Source organism: Lycium barbarum, chromosome 11 (assembly GCF_019175385.1).
Source record: "Lycium barbarum isolate Lr01 chromosome 11, ASM1917538v2, whole genome shotgun sequence".
In the NCBI taxonomy this organism is placed as follows: domain Eukaryota; kingdom Viridiplantae; phylum Streptophyta; class Magnoliopsida; order Solanales; family Solanaceae; genus Lycium; species Lycium barbarum.
The window spans coordinates 70274394-70291781 of NC_083347.1; the positions used below are offsets into that span (position 1 = coordinate 70274394).

General features: G+C 39.4%; 1 long non-coding RNA gene across 1 annotated transcript; it reads right to left on the reverse strand.

Annotated features, from left to right (window-relative positions):
* Nucleotides 1-407: 407 nt before the first annotated feature.
* On the reverse strand, nucleotides 408-3468 carry LOC132618698 (uncharacterized). The gene is made up of 3 exons (XR_009574264.1): nucleotides 2675-3468; nucleotides 1569-1614; nucleotides 408-488 (listed from the first exon to the last, which is right to left on the reverse strand). It is a non-coding gene; the product is annotated as an uncharacterized LOC132618698 (long non-coding RNA).
* Between the last annotated feature and the right edge of the window lie 13920 nt (nucleotides 3469-17388).

A 17388-nucleotide genomic window follows, 5' to 3' on the forward strand; every position in this document is an offset into this window, starting at 1 on the left:
GTGAGTAGACCAGAATATCGTCAATGAATACGATTACGAACAGATCAAGAAATGTCTTGAACACTCTGTTAATCAAATCCATAAATACCGCTGGAGCATTGGTCAACCCAAAGTGTCACACCCCGACCTTACTAGGGTGTGATGGGCACCCGACCCCATATCTGGAGCCGAGCGAACCCGCTGACTCTTATTACATAAATAAACTCTGGAATCAATTCAGAATAAAATGCATAGTAAGCTCTCAATATTTTTTTTTTGGAGAGTGTATCATCATATGGAACGCGTGACATGAAACGTAATAACATATTGACAGGCGAAGCCATCTACAAAGCTGACGCTCTATACCCACGACTCTGTCAGCAAAGTCTCTAACTGCAATCGGAAACCATGACACATATACACTGACTCGGCTACACTCCCGGGCTAACTGGAGCTCGCCAACTTCGCTGGAACATTTTCTATAAGGGCCTCAGCTCATCTGGGTGTACCTGCGCGGCATGAAACGCAGCCCCCGAAGAAGAGGGGTCAGTACGAGCAATGTACTGAGTATGTAAGGCATGAACGACAATACAAGGAGAGGTACCAGTGGAGATACTCACAAAGGAATCATATGGCCTCTCATATGGAACATATCATGTCATATCATATCGTGTCATATCATATCATGTCATATCATGTCATATCGTATCATATCATGTCATATCATAGCATATCATGTCGTATCATATCATATCATAGGGAGTCATATAGCGTATCATAGGCTGATTGAGATACCTGTACATATGAATGCCACTTAGGGCGGAAACCATGCATGCTTATTGGGTCATATCATATCATAGCACCGAACAAGTCGGCTCGCCCACATTGCGCCGAAATATGTCGGCTCGCCCATATATCCCGCGTCCGGGCATCCCGCGTCCGGGATGATAATGCCAGCTGACCAGGTGGCGATGAAACATGTGTCCCTTCCCCATATCCCCATATACATGTATCCCTTCCCCCCTCCCATATACATATATAGCTTGCATGAGAGCCCAAGGAAAGTTATGTGTCTATCGGAGTGACGTAAGGTCGGTAACCTCCGATTGTATTATGGAATCATCATGGTCGTCATGTCACGCCTTGAAGGAAAAATTATAAGGCGAGACTATCAATGAAGAACATTATCTCGGGAAAACATAAAACAGGATCATAACATATTACTTCGTACACTTTAAAACCTTCAAAATAGTCATTATCCAAAAGTAGCTTAACATTTCATATCGTCGTATTCATGGTAAGAACATATCTTTCGCATATTCGTGATAGACACTCTCTCATGCCTGGCTTCATTATTGTCATCATAACTCTGTAGTCGTTGTTTTAGTTATAAAAACTTTCAAAATCGTAAAACTTGGATTTTGGAGAAAAATGTATATTTTGGAAAACATTTATAACTTTTGGAAAGGAAATCATGGTTTGAATTCATAACTTCTAGCTTTTGAAAACAAGGACGTTATGGGGAACATTTATAAGACTACATCATAGGATTCATGCCATAGAAAGAAAAGGGCTTAGCCTTAACATACCTGCGCCGCGCCTTACTAGCTACGCTTATTCGTCCAACTTGTTAATCTACAGTCAAAGGAGTTCACACATTCATTAGATCCTTTGTCATATACTTGCCTTGACCTTTCAAGCACATTCATTTATATTCTGCCGAAATTTCGGCAGCATCTCCCCTGTAAATACACCACCCCCGAGATTCTAACTCGGCCAAATTTAGCAACAACAATCCGAGAATGGAACTCGGCCAAACCAACAACAATATTAGCAATTCATTCTAGCAACATTCCAACATTTAATTCAATTCAATTCACATAATCTTTCAACGACTCAATCCACATATTACTTTGCCCGAAACCGTCCAATTCAACAACAACCATGCATGTCATCATCATTCATGTATGCTAACTTCAACAACGACCTCCATTCTTCATCACATAATCCATAACAACGACAACTAGAATGTCAAATAACATCAATTTACCTTAGCTTACCAAAACGCCTATTATTTGACCATAACCACTTCCTACATATTTTCATGCATTTTCATCCATCTTTTCTATATATTACAACAACAAACAACATACTTCATATAATTAATTCAATCCTCTCACAAAACACAACACATATACACGGCCAACACTACTCCATACGGCTACCATTCCAACATATTATATTCATGGTTTTTCATTCATTTTACATTATGGATTTCACCATACAACAATTAAACTTCTAAATAAAATCATTTCATCTTGTCTACACAATACTACACATATTCGGCCATACAACAACATTATACACATCTTTATGAATTCCACCCATTTCTTGACATTATAATCACAACCAACATACTAAATAATCTTAATCCATTCTTCCTACACAACACACCACATGCACCACACGGCCACATCTCTATATGCATGTTTTCATGTTTTTCATCCCTTTTACATTATAGAATTCATAACACAACAATCAAATTACTAAATAATATTAATTCATCATTTCAATCCAACACCACATATATTCGGCCAACATACAACTCACCACAACTTCATGAACTTCCTTCATCTACACACTCCACAACATACACAATCATCTATAACATATGAAAATAAGGTTTAAACCTTACCTTAGCACTAGTTCCTTTTCCCGGCTAGAACCTCATTTTTGCGAAACGAATGATTCACTTGTTCCAACGAATACTCCACGTTGTAGAGAACCTTCCACTTAGTATAAAAGCTTGAAAGAAATAATTTTTCTTGATCAAATCTCCCATGGCCATGCTTGGCCATACCTTGGCCGAACCCTCTCTCTTTCTTTTTTTTTTTTTTTTTTGGTTGTTCTTTCTTTCTCTCTAATTTAATTATGAAGACCTCTTATGTATATATATATATAGGTCTTCCATCACTTATCCATATTTGCAATTTAGTCCCCCAATTATGGTCACATGCCCCATTTCTTTCTTTTCTAGAATTCTCTCCCTTTTTCTTGATTTTTCTTTTCTTTTCTTGATTTTTCCTCATTTGGTCAAAGAAGACCAAGTGTCTTCTTTCATACACTTTAGTTCATCTATATTTACACTTTGCCCCCTTCACAAATAAAATGGCCACATGCTCCTTTCTTTACTTACTTACTTATTTATTTATTTATTTATTTTTATTTTATTTTATTTTTTCTAGAATTTTCTTGAACTTTGTGAAATTACCATTTTACCCCTAGCCTTCCATAATATCACCATGGTTCTATTTTGCGAATTTCCTTTTTCGCCCTCAACCTTTCTTAATATTTCCATAATACTAATGTTGTGAATAATATTTATAACCCACTTGTTCATTGAAATACATTTGGAAGATGGTCATTCCCTTAACTTCGTTACGACTGCCTTGGAGTATCCGAACGTATAAAATACGGGATATAACACAAAGGACATCACTCTAAACTCATAATGTCCGTATCGGGTTCTGAATGCAGTCTTTGGAATGTCTGCCTCCTTTACCCGCACCTGGTTATAACCTGACCGCAAGTCTATCTTCGAGAAACACTTAGCACCTTGCAACTGGTCAAATAAATCATCGATCCTGGGGAGGGGATACCTATTATTTCTTGTTACTTTATTCAGCTGCCTATAATCAATACACATCCGCGGCGACCCATCCTTCTTCCTTACAAATAATACCGGTGCTCCCCAAGGTGATGTACTGGGCCTTATAAAGCCCTTTTCTCATAAATCTTTCAGTTGCTCCTTCAGTTCCTTCAGTTCCGCAGGTGCCATTCTATAAGGAGGAATAGATATGGGTTGGGTATCTGGTAATACGTCTATAGCGAACTCTATCTCACGCTCAGGAGGAAGGCGTGGGAGTTCATCTGGGAATACATCGGGAAACTCGCTAACTACCGGCACTAACTGAAAATTCAGCGCCTCTGCCTTCAGGTCGTGTACCCGTACCAGATGATAAATATAACCCTTTCGTTCCCTGCTCGTACTCAATTAATTATATCTATCTTGGATGCTTCCTTTAGAATTCCCTTATCATTTCTCCCATTTATGTCTATCTGTTATTCCGTACACGAGGAATCTTATGCCACCTCTGTACCCCTCGGAACACATTACTTCCGCATAACCTTTTTCTCAATATCAGAGCGTATTTTGTTCCTCCACGTCTATTCTTATCATATCAGTCATTTTCTAGCACTCATTCTACCCCATTACTCCTTTTTCTATCACCTGGCCTTTCACAGTTCCGTCACTTATAATACTCGTGTTCTCGGCTGTACATGTCATAACCTATTGCTACGCTGTCATCTTGCTTTCTTCTTATTTCTTCCCTTTCAATTACTCTTTCTTTTCTCGTACTCGCTATCATTTCCGTTATCGTGTACCTTTTATTTTAAACTTTCCCTACAGAACTTGATAAGTCTTTCTTATTTGTACTATAGCTCTCTTTTCCATTTTACACTTACCTTTATATTGTAGTCACACGGATCACGTCATGTCTTTGGCCACTTATTCACTAGGCTTTACTTGATTTCATAACAATCCTCCTTATTATATCCTGTTCGTATTCGATCCCCTAGCGCAACACTTTTTAATCTTATTCACGATTCTTATTATGGTTTAATTACACTCTGTGGAGTAGGCGTACTTATCAATACATTTGTATTCGTCACAATTCTTCCTCCTCCGTACTCTTGTCTCAATCATACTATTACTCCTTTTAACTATAGACTCATCGTAATTTATCCCTACTGATCAATTCAGTTGACATCTCAACATAACACTCTATTAAGATTTTCCAGCCCTTTCTAAATCATCTTTTATTATCACAAGCCCTTCCAAATTATCTTAACATTTCCTTTTTACCATATTGATCTTGACCTCATAATTACTATTACCATCTATTTAGCAGTTAACTTATTTCTCGAGGTCAGCCGTACTCGCAACCTAGTCAAATCCTGTCATTACTATTGACGGGACCTTTCAGGACATATTACAAACCTACATCTCATTCTATTTTTTATTTCTAGGAAAATTTTGGCAGAGTTTCCTCTGTATTTCTTACTATCTCAAAACCTGCACGCAAGAAATACCAACAATGCCTCACAGGGCCAACATATATATATATTCATATCATATCATATCACAGCCACACAGGGCTCCAAATATCAACAGCCGTATGAGAATAATGGACTTACCTCGTATGTCCAACTTGAACTGCACCTGTTACACTTTCCTGTCTACTTTTCTTTTAAATTTTCAATTTTATATTTCAGTCGTACTTCAATACCTTACTCGACATATATCTTTCGTACCTTTGCTTACCTGCGTACATTGTAACTTCTAATATCATTAGTCACTTTCTTCTGTCCATGTTGTTCTTCAGCTGAAATCAAGGGTTAGTATAAGGAATTTCATTTCCTATGGATTGGGCTCTATCGCACGATCTCAGATATGAAAGAAAGGTAACATCCTAAATATCCTGTAGCTTCCTATTTATAGATGTGGTGCACAACACAGCGATAAACAAGACTCTACTAGACACGGTCTGTAGAAACTCCGAGGATAAACCGCTCTGATACCACTTTTGTCACGACCCAACCCCGTAAGCCGTGACTGGTGCCCGACTTGGACACCCGTATACATATTCTTAGCTATATGTTCATTTCACAACAAACTCATTATAGATCTTATAACGACCAAACCATGGTTTCAAAACTGTCACGTAATCATACATATAAAGGCAAGCCGACATGGCTGCTACCACAATAGAATAAGCATACTGATAACACACACACAACTGATCACGTCTGAATACGACCCACACACATGTCCACAGACCTCTAAGATTTTCAACAGTAAAATATGACGGGACAGGGCCCCGTCGTACCCTTAGCCAACATATACATAAATTTAGATCAAGAAGGATCTGTACCAAAGTCTGGGCTCCGGAACAACGGAACTCTTCAACATAGCAGAGGGGAAATCTTAAGCTGGCGATTAACCAAAACGCGTATCTGTACCTGCAGGCATGAAACGCAGCCCCCCGAAGAAAGGGGGTCAGTATGGAATATGTACCGAGTATGTAAAGCGTGAAATATAGTAAAAGGATCATAACTGAAATATGGAGTACAGTAAATGTGTACAATATCCAGAATGCCAAAACACTTGCCTTTGTAACATAATCATATTTGTCAATATCATTTATCATATGCATGTATATATCGTACCCGGCCCTTTAATGAGGGACTCGGTGAGTAAGGTCATTATATGCCCTCCTGGCCACCATATCATATCATCATTTCATCATATCATCACATTATCATACCATCATATCATCATATACATAAATATACCGTACCTGGCCCTTTAATGAGGGACTCGGTGAGTAATGTAGTGAACTATGCACGATAACATAACATTCCCGGCCCGGGACTCGGCGAAAGATATATTGAGACATGCACGAGCAGGGTAATGAGAAACTATATGCAATTCAAAACATTTTTAAGGACTCAATGGAATAGTCAACACAAACCATCGTTCGCAATTTCAAATAATAATCATATCATATACCTTTCGGATGTCCCTGTGGATTATATCAAAATGGAAGTTTGAAATCATGTGTACATATCAATATGTATAAAACAAAACATAAGTTATGGGAATCAAGATCAATAGCCATCCTAGTGGCTCTAGGAATAGGAGTTCCCTTGGAATCGTATATATATCGTATATTCATTTCACAACGATCATGCCAAAAAGAAAGAAGGGTTAGCTTCACATACCTTTAGCGCTTATTCGTCACACAATATGTATACGCTGCCCAATAATACTTCATCCTATATTAAGATGCCAACAACTACTTTTAAGTTACGGGGAGATTCAAAATGTATTCTAACGTTAGTAACTCCTTCTAGATGTTTAGGCAATGTTTTCTCTTGTATCCAAACCAACCACATACAACCAATCCAACATCAATAATTATGTGTTCAATACCAATCCGGACAGCCCACACAATATTCCAAACAGCCCATATTCACAACATGCAATAACAATTAACATACGGCTACTACACTCTCAAGTTACTTCTAATAGTTCATTGTCTTAACGTTTGCATGTAACAACTTATAACAGCCCATCCAACATACAACACAATGCATAATCTTAATTATCAATGATCTTTCAAGCTCAATAAGAACAACAACTTGTCAAAACAGCCCGTACCTTACAACACTAGATAATAGTGTACATCCGATTATGACACATCCAATTTATTCTTGTTAGTCTATAGTCATAATATTTCGTCGAAGCGATTCTATAATAGCCCAACCACTATGACAACATGATGTATACTCTTAACTATAATTGGTTTTTTTCAACTCAATGAAAACAACAAGTCCAAAACAGTCCATTACCATAACATGTCCAAAACAGTCCAACAACATGTCCAAAACAGTCCCTAAACAATGCTCGGAATTCTTGCAAACGTTTACGAACATACTAAGCAAACCACATATGATTCTTACACATTATTTCATGTCTCCTTTTCATATAATTTCATTAAGTTGTGACCAGCTATCCACATGACAAGTACAACATCAATTCATACGCAACTAAGCTACATCGTCATTTCTATAATCCTTACAACAACTCACAAACGACTTTAGTTTCAACTCCAACCATTAAACAACTTCATTTCCATCATATATTTCATGATAATAAAAATAAAAATATAAAGTAAAAACAGTTCACTAACTTCCTCACAAAACAGTACACACACGGTTTCAACATGCTTCAACATCACTCACATAAAATCATAGATTCACTTTATTTTCATACTAACACAACTTCACCTTTAACCTTCCAACTCTTTTCATTCTTTTTACCATGAGATCTATGATAGTAACATACATATTTATTAAAGAAAATTAGTTCATTAAGTCCACCAAAACAGCCCCCTCGGTCACAACAACATTCCAACACCAACGTTTATGATTTTATGCATGCGATTCATGTTCATCAAGTTACAACCATACTTCAACATCAACACCTATAACCTCATGGTTATTATCATGTTCCAACATCAACACACCTTATTTCATGCATACAACTTATATTCACACATCTACATCACCCTTAATACATGAAAAAGAAAGTTAGATCTTACCTTGACAACTTGACTTCTCTACTTGGCTAGAGTTTGTGACTTGAGATGAAAATGGTTCCTGTTGCTCCAAAGACTATCTTCACGTTCTAGGGACCTTATAAAGGGTTGAATCACCTTGGAAAATAATTTTTGGATCAAGACTCAAAGAGCTCAAAAATCAGCCAATGTGGCCGAGAGCTTTCTCTCTCTAGATTTAGGTTTTCTATCTTTGTGTTGTGTAGTTGAAATGAATTGTGAAGGCTGATATCTTAGTCATTATTTCGTTCAACTTTGATGCCTACAATCTGGTCACATTCTCCACTTATGGCATGAGTCACTCCATTAACTTTACACCTAAAATTTTCTTTCTTTTCCCTTATACTTTTGGCTAGATGGCCGAATTGTCCCCCTTTGTTTCCTTTCTTCTTCTTTCTTTTCAATTGTTTACAAGACAATCTCATGTGTGGTGAATGATTCATACACTACTCTTTGTCCATTGTAATCATACCAAGATGAATGGTCAATAATTAATGTGAAATGATTCCTCCACCATGTTATGTCTTCATAGAATAATTCATGCTTTTCTAAAGTAATAGATGCTTCAATATTCAATTGCATGCTTCAACTTTTTCTCCTCAATTTTTCAGTCCTATGGCCGAACCTCTCATGTTCATGAAGTGTATTTTAGTTGTCCACAATATAATGAAAATGTAGTGGATGAATCAACATTAAATGCATATGTGTATGTCTTCCATAATAGCCTTGTTTTAGATGACTTTGAGTCATCTTTTGTGTATTGCACGTTGGTGTTTCTTCTTGATTCATTGTTGTCACAAATTTTTACTTAACACCACAATTAAGTAGTTCCTAATCTCCGATAACATTTTTATACCAAGTACAATTTATAACCGATTAGTTCTAGTTTAGAAATATTAATCCGAGGTTTCTATCTCACGTAGATTCCTTCACGAATAACTCGACGTATAAAATACGGGGTCTAACACTTCCTACCAGACTGATGACCACCTCGGCGGGGTTATGAGCCTCCTCTGCCAGAATATCCACCCCCTCTATCTAGCAATGTTGGAGGCCATGGTGCCAGAACTTGAGAACCCTATTGGGCTCCACTCTGTCTATAACTGGGACAATCCCTCCTAAGATGTCTTGTCTCACCACAATCATAATATTCCTTACTAGCCATGGGCTGCTGAAATGTCATAGAAGAAACCTTATTCCCTCCACGGTCTGAGAACTGGTGCCCTACCTCTGGGTGCTTCTCCACAGGGTCTACCCTGACCATGGCCTTTTCCTCTACCACGTACCACGGCCTCAACCGTAAGCACTGGTGCCTCATCCCTAGCCATATTCGCGTGTGTACTCACTATCTGTAAGAGAATAGAGTTTGAAATTAGTTACAAATTTGAATAAACTAGCACGAAAGGAATGAAAGAAAGGGAATTTCCTACATGTCCCGTAACATCTCGAGGATGTGTACATACGTTTACGTACCAATCTGCAAGACTTTACTACGTATTGCTCTTGTACTTGTGAGACAGGTGAACTTAAGGCTCTGATACCAATTTGTAACTGTCACGACCCAACTAGGGGCCGCGACGAGTACCCGATACTTGTACCGAGCACCCCCTATCTCGTATCGTATTCTTAGTACTAAGTGGGCCGTATGAACATCACCGTATTTTTTTTTTCGTTGCTTACTATTAACATCAGCAGCATAATTACAAACATAGGCTAACAAACTTTGCTAACTAATTATAGAGCGACAAGGACCATCAGAAGTGCATAACATCTAACTGTACATATCTGTCTACGAGCCTCTAACCATAGTACACATATACATAGGAAGGGCCGAGTACTACCGTGCCCGAATATATACACAAAAATAGTACCCAGGAAATGAGGCTCCGGAACAACTGGAGCGCTACCAAGTACTGCTGATCGAGCTCCTAGGAATCAAATCCGCCTACCTGCTGACCTGCGCGGCATGAAACGCAGCGTCCACAAGAAGGGACGTCAGTACGAATAGTGTACCGAGTATGTAAGGCATGGAAGATAATACAAACAGAAACATAAGGTATGATCAACAATATCATGGGATCATAGGACATATAGTGATACAAGAAAGTAACCTGTACATAGGAATACCCTTTTCAGGCCGGATACCATGCATACTTGTCCGTCTTTTGAAAGCATTTCTTTTTCATGTTCATAGAAAGTAGAGCTTATTTCACATCGTATCATGTCATAGCATATCATAGTATATCATGTAATATCATAGCACCGAACAATGTCGGCTCACCCACATTGCGCCGAAATACATCGGCTCGCCCATATATCCCGCGTCCGGGCATCCCGCGTCCGGGATGATAAGCCAGCTGACATGGTGGCAATGAAACATGTTTACCCTCCCATCCCCCATGTATCCCTTCCCCCACCCCATGTACATATTCATATCTCATATACATGTGTCATATAAGCATGCAGGAGAGCCCAAAGAAAACCATGTATCCATCGGAGTGACGTAAGGTCGGTGACCTCCGATTACATTATGGTATAACCGTGACCGCTTTGCCTCACCTTGAAGGAACTAGTATCATAAGGCGAGACTATCAATGAAGAGTGTCCTTATGAGAAAACATAAAATAGGGTCATAAGGCATCGTTTCATATACTTGGAACCTCTAAAGTAGTCATTACCCATAATAGAGTTGAGATATCAAGAAATAATTTAACATTGTCATATTGTCATATTCATAGTAGGAACATATCGTCAACATATCTATCATAGACATTTGAGACTTTACGACTTGGGGATCATTCCTTTGCAATCTTTAGAAGATAGTGTCATAACCAAGGAATAGAATTAAAAATCAAGAACTAGTTTGATACTTTCGTATTGACATTGGGTCCTTAGCCTAAGACTCTTAGTCATGGAATCATTCTTGTCATACTTATCATAGACGCATTCTCTTCCTTAGCATCATCGTTATCATGGTCATCATAGACATATTTCCATTAGAATGGTACGGTACTTATCGTTTGATAATCGGGACAAGGGTCAAACGTTTCCTTTGAATTCTGCTTCAAAATAAGTCAAACGGAACAATAAGGAAAATCCGGGAACAATGGGCCCACCTCGGGCCGAATGAGGTAGCGTGCACAATTTACATGTATTACATGTCATGGCGTTACTTGTGAGGGTTTCAAGGTAGTCGGGTCCTATTTATGCAAGTTCTAGAGGTTTGGAAAGTTTTTCCAACGTTTCGCACACTTTCAAATTCAATTCTACTGAATGAAAGAGGGGAAACTTTAGGTGCGGATTCCGGAAAATAGAGTTGTCCCCGAGGTTCATATCCAACATATTACGTCTAAGACATGCCATAGAAGGAAGGGTGAAGCCTTACATACCTCTTTCCGCTCCTTATGCTATTCCAAATTCAAGTTGCAAATCCGCCACAATCTACAAATTGGTCATATTTACCAAACTTTGGTTAGAGCATTTAGAATTGGAATATTAAGATAATACTTGGCTACCGAAATTCCGGCAGCATTTCCCCTGTAAATACTCCATCCGACCAAGTTCAACTTGGCCAATTTCAATCAACAACAATCCCGGGAATTCAACCCGGCCAAACTATCAACATAATGTCAACAACCATACTAAAAATTTCCATATTCAATCCAAGATACATTATAATAACTCAATCAATATACTACTTCCTTCAAAACCTTCCAACTCCAATAAAAACAATAACAACCTTATAATATATGTTCCAACAATACCATACTAATATCATTGTCTTCCATACGTGTAAGAACATAGTATTCAATTTACATAAACTTCAACCACAAGTCTCCAATTTCCATAATTTCTCTAAGATCATTAAGCTTTTTATTAGCAATATAGAATCCACATAACAACAACCAACGCACTAAATAAATTTAAATTATTTTCCTCCACACCACACCAAAACTACACGGCCAACATCATGCATACACAACTACAACCTCTCCAAAATCATTCAACTTCCATTATCAACATAGCATCCACAACAATAACAACCAAACACTAGATAGAATAATTAAAACATGATTCATACACACACATAGGCATGCACGGCCACACACCTATATTCTTGTTCTTCATGAATTTCACTCATTTTTACACACTACAACATGCACAACATCCATAACATATAAGAAAAGGATGAATCCTTACCTTCTTCTTTGATTCTCCAACTTGCTTGAATTTCCAACTTATGAATTTGTGTTTTTCTTGCTTCAATAACAACTCTACTTTGTTAAGGACCCTCCACTTGGTAGAAAATGATTTTTGAAGGAATTGTTGTCAATTTTCTTGTTGATTTTTGCACTTGTCCGAAATGGCCCTCTAGGTTTTTCTCCTCATTTTCTTGTTCTTCCACTTCTTGAAAATTCTAGAGAATTATATGAATTTACGAAGACTTGGTCTTCTTTTAAATTATTCATTAACCTTTGATGTGGGCTTAAGCCCACACCAATTTGGATTGCCAACTTGGCCCAAACTCAAGTCCACACATTTTTTTTCTACAATTCATGAAAAAATTATTTTTCCAATTTCCAAATTCGCCCTTCGTCTTCCTCCATATTTCCACGAGTCATATTGCGAATATTTCCCTTTATACCCTTGACCTTTCTTAATATTCCCACTTCAAAATTTTCATAAACAACTCATATGCCAAACAAAATAAAAATAAGGCCTTGCTTGTTGTCTTCCCGCGATTATCTTAAATTATCCGATTGCACAAAAATGCGGGATATAACATCCTCCCTCCCTTTAGAACATTCGTCCTCGAATGTTAAACTGGCCTCCTAGTGTATTATAATACTTCGGGGAGGTCTCCTTCGTAGATATCCCACATGTCGCTTAACGTATCCATTTTAGGAGCTTAGGTTGCCTTTATGTCGTAGGTCAATTGAGTTAGCTCCGAACGTTGGCCATGCGTTAATAAGTCCCCTTTATTGGATCTTTAATCGTCATAGTCCATTTTAGGTCTAACATGTTCTCGCCCCCCCCCCCCCCCTTTATTAAGAGGGTCTACGCACGCCTATGCCCTTTAAATAATCGTCGCCTTCTGCGATCTTGTACAATTGTAATTCCTTCTTCGTGGAGTCTGCCGCATCTATCCCCTCACTAGATATGTTCCCGTATATCACCGCATCAGGGCCTTCTAGCCTTAACTAGTGTGGGTTCGGCATCGGTCTTACCCGGTGACATCCGTACTTATCCTTCATCACGTATTTTGAATTTCATTCAGCTAGCATATTCTATGTATCGCGACACTGTTTGTTAGTGTTCTACAGTAACAGATAAGATGTCATGTACACATATACATTTCCACCACTACTTTACTTACAAACACTTTCAAACACTAATCAAACCTTCTCTAGTCCTGAAGCTCTGTCATGCTTTCTCCCCTTCTGCTAGTCTAGTCCGTCTCAGCCTACACGACTTCTACAGGGTTCTTAACCACTTCACACACTCTAATTTACTTTAGGCTACCTCATTTCACATTCGTCTCTTGTTCCCACATTTATGAAATTTTCAGCATATTTCCTAGGGGGTCACCCATCCTCCCACCTTAGCACGCTTAACCTCGAAACTTTGGTGCATTTAAATGCGTGAATGCTGGTATAATTATATCGACTGCCCCGCACGACCTTTGTCACATAATTTAAGGTAAGTCGGGGTTCTAACAACTTCCCAAAATGTCCTCACAGCGGGTCCCACTCCTATCTTCACTTTCCTGACCACACAATTACCATATTGCCTTTATTTAAATCTTCACTATTTACTCCCATCCATACATATGATTATCTTTTATCCAAGGTTTCTAAATTCGCACTGGTGGCGCAGACATCTCAATCGCCATTACTCACAACCGCTAAGTCTTTGGCCCCTTTTGAATTTCCGTCTGCCGTCACTAATTAGCATTTTGCAAAGATTACGTATACATAGAAAATTTCAAAGAAAATCTCATATACCTGTAGCCGATCAATCTCGAGCCTGGTCCGGGGAGCTTCCATGTGATGTATGCTCCTCATCCTCGTCTGTCTGCTCTCCGCTCGATTGACTCTCGTCATTTCTCGCATCCGAATCGTAAGAGTATAGATAACCAGGCGATTCCTGGTTCACTGATGACCAGGACAAAGGACAGGAGTAGTCCGTAGCACTCTCCGAGGTGGCCTGACTGACATAGTGCTCCATCACAGGAGCAGCTGGTATGTCCCCGGAAATCTCCTCCTCCGGTGTCCCAGAAGAATGCTCCGATGGGTCTGTGTCATGACTATCCTCCTCCGTGGAGGTAAGAAACTCTGGAGGAATCGTCGCCGGATCCTCCGAGGGATCCGTATCATAGCTACCCTCCGCGGGATCCTCTACTCTAGGGGTCAGAAACTCTGGAGGAATTGTTGCTGGGTCCTCCGACGGATCTGTATCATAGCTGTCCTCCGTGGGATCCTCTGCTCTGGGGGTCAGGAACTCTGGAGGAATTGTGGCTGGGTCCTCCGACGGATCTGTCTCAATCGAATAGCCGAGGCTCCCCTTACTCGGCTCTGGAGATACTCTAGGGGCCTTCTTGGTGCCCCCACTATCTGAAGCTGCTCTCTTCATCGACATTACTGAAACCATAACATAGGATTAGGAAAAGAATAAGGGAGCCTAGTAGCATAGCTCTATCGGACGATCTAGAAGACAAAGAAGGTCATATTTCCTAAATGCCCTGCAGACTCCTGCCTATAAGTGTGGCGCGCTACACACCCATAAACTGGACTCTACTGGACACGGCTCGTAGACAATCCCCTAGGACCAAACTGCTCTGATACCACTTCTGTCACGACCCAACTAGGGGCCGCGACGAGTACCCGATACTTGTACCGAGCACCCCCTATCTCATATCGTATTCTTAGTACTAAGTGGGCCGTATGAACATCACCGTATTATTTTTTTTTCGTTGCTTACTATTAACATCAGCAGCATAATTATAAACATAGGCTAACAAACTTTACTAACTAATTATACAGCGACGAGGACCATCAGAAGTGCATAACATCTAACTGTACATATCTGTCTACGAGCCTCTAAACATAGTACACATATACATAGGAAGGACCGAGTACTACCGTGCCCGAATATATACACAAAAATAGTACCCAGGAAATGAGGCTCCGGAACAACTGGAGCGCTACCAAGTACTGCTGATCGAGCTCCTAGGAATCAAATCCGCCTACCTGCTGACCTACGCGGCATGAAACACAGCGTCCACAAGAAGGGACGTCAGTACGAATAGTGTACCGAGTATGTAAGGCATGGAAGATAATACAAACAGAAACATAAGGTATGATCAACAATATCATGGGATCATAGGACATATAGTGATACAAGAAAGTAACCTGTACATAGGAATACCCTTTTCAGGCCGGATACCATGCATACTTGTCCGTCTTTTGAAAGCATTTCTTTTTCATGTTCATAGAAAGTAGAGATTATTTCACATCGTATCATGTCATAGCATATCATAGTATATCATGTAATATCATAGCACCGAACAATGTCGGCTCGCCCACATTGCGCCGAAATACATCGGCTCGCCCATATATCCCGCGTCCGGGCATCCCCCGTCCGGGATGATAAGCCAGCTGACCAGGTGGCAATGAAACATGTTTACCCTCCCATCCCCCTTGTATCCCTTCCCCCACCCCATGTACATATTCATATCTCATATACATGTGTCATATAAGCATGCAGGAGAGCCCAAAGAAAACCATGTATCCATCGGAGTGACGTAAGGTCGGTGACCTCCGATTACATTATGGTATAACCGTGACCGCTTTGCCTCACCTTGAAGGAACTAGTATCATAAGGCGAGACTATCAATGAAGAGTGTCCTTATGAGAAAACATAAAATAGGGTCATAAGGCATCGTTTCATATACTTGGAACCTTTAAAGTAGTCATTACCCATAATAGAGTTGAGATATCCAGAAATAATTTAACATTGTCATATTGTCATATTCATAGTAGGAACATATCGTCAACATATCTATCATATACATTTGAGACTTTACGACTTGGGGATCATGCCTTTGCAATCTTTAGAAGATAGTGTCATAACCAAGGAATAGAATTAAAAATCAAGAACTAGTTTGATACTTTCGTATTGACATTGGGTCCTTAGCCTAAGACTCTTAGTCATGGAATCATTCTTGTCATACTTATCATAGACGTATTCTCTTTCTTAGCATCATCATTATCATGGTCATCATAGACATATTTCCATTAGAATGGTACGGTACTTATCGTTTGATAATCGGGACAAGGGTCAAAAGTTTCCTTTGAATTCTGCTTCAAAATAAGTCAAACGGAACAATAAGGAAAATCCGGGAACAATGGGCCCACCTCGGGCCGAATGAGGTAGCGTGCACAATTTACATGTATTACATGTCATGGCGTATTTAGCCATTTCCTCGGCTGGCAGAAAGTTGAAGTTTGGCATGCCAGTTTACGACCTGGCAGTTTACGAACCGTATTGCACTTTACGGTCCGTATTTTGCACTATACGACCACTGGGCAGAAGGCTGAAGCTTTTGCATGGCAGTTTACGACTGCCAGTTTACGGACCGTATAGCACTTTACGGTCCGTATTTTGCAATATACGACCACTGGGCAGTTTTGCCAACTTTCAATTTTTCTCATTTCTCGACTTTTCATTCTAATCATCCACATCCTTTTACATACATTTCCCATGAAACATTATACACTCGCACTCCTCGCACACATCATTAATTCATTTTCTAGCGTACCAACGTGAAATTTTCCGAGGTGTAACAGTTGGGAAGTAAGGATTTTGGTGTTTACCTTGGTCAGCATCGGGTCAAGATGACCTCTTCTGGGGGATTTTGAGTATGTGATCGAGTTAGTTGCGTGTTATATGACTGAAATACATATTTTATTTGTGACCAGGGAATTCAGATTGAGTTTTTGGTGTTTGATCCGATTTGGGAAAAACTAGAAAAATCTAGTTTCATCAGTTTGTGGTGTCCTTCTACGCGATCGTGTAGGAAGGATTGCGTTCCCATGGCTGTGGGGACCAGGAGTGTCATGATCGCGACTATCTACACGTGTTCGAGAAAGGGAATTGGGGTCTT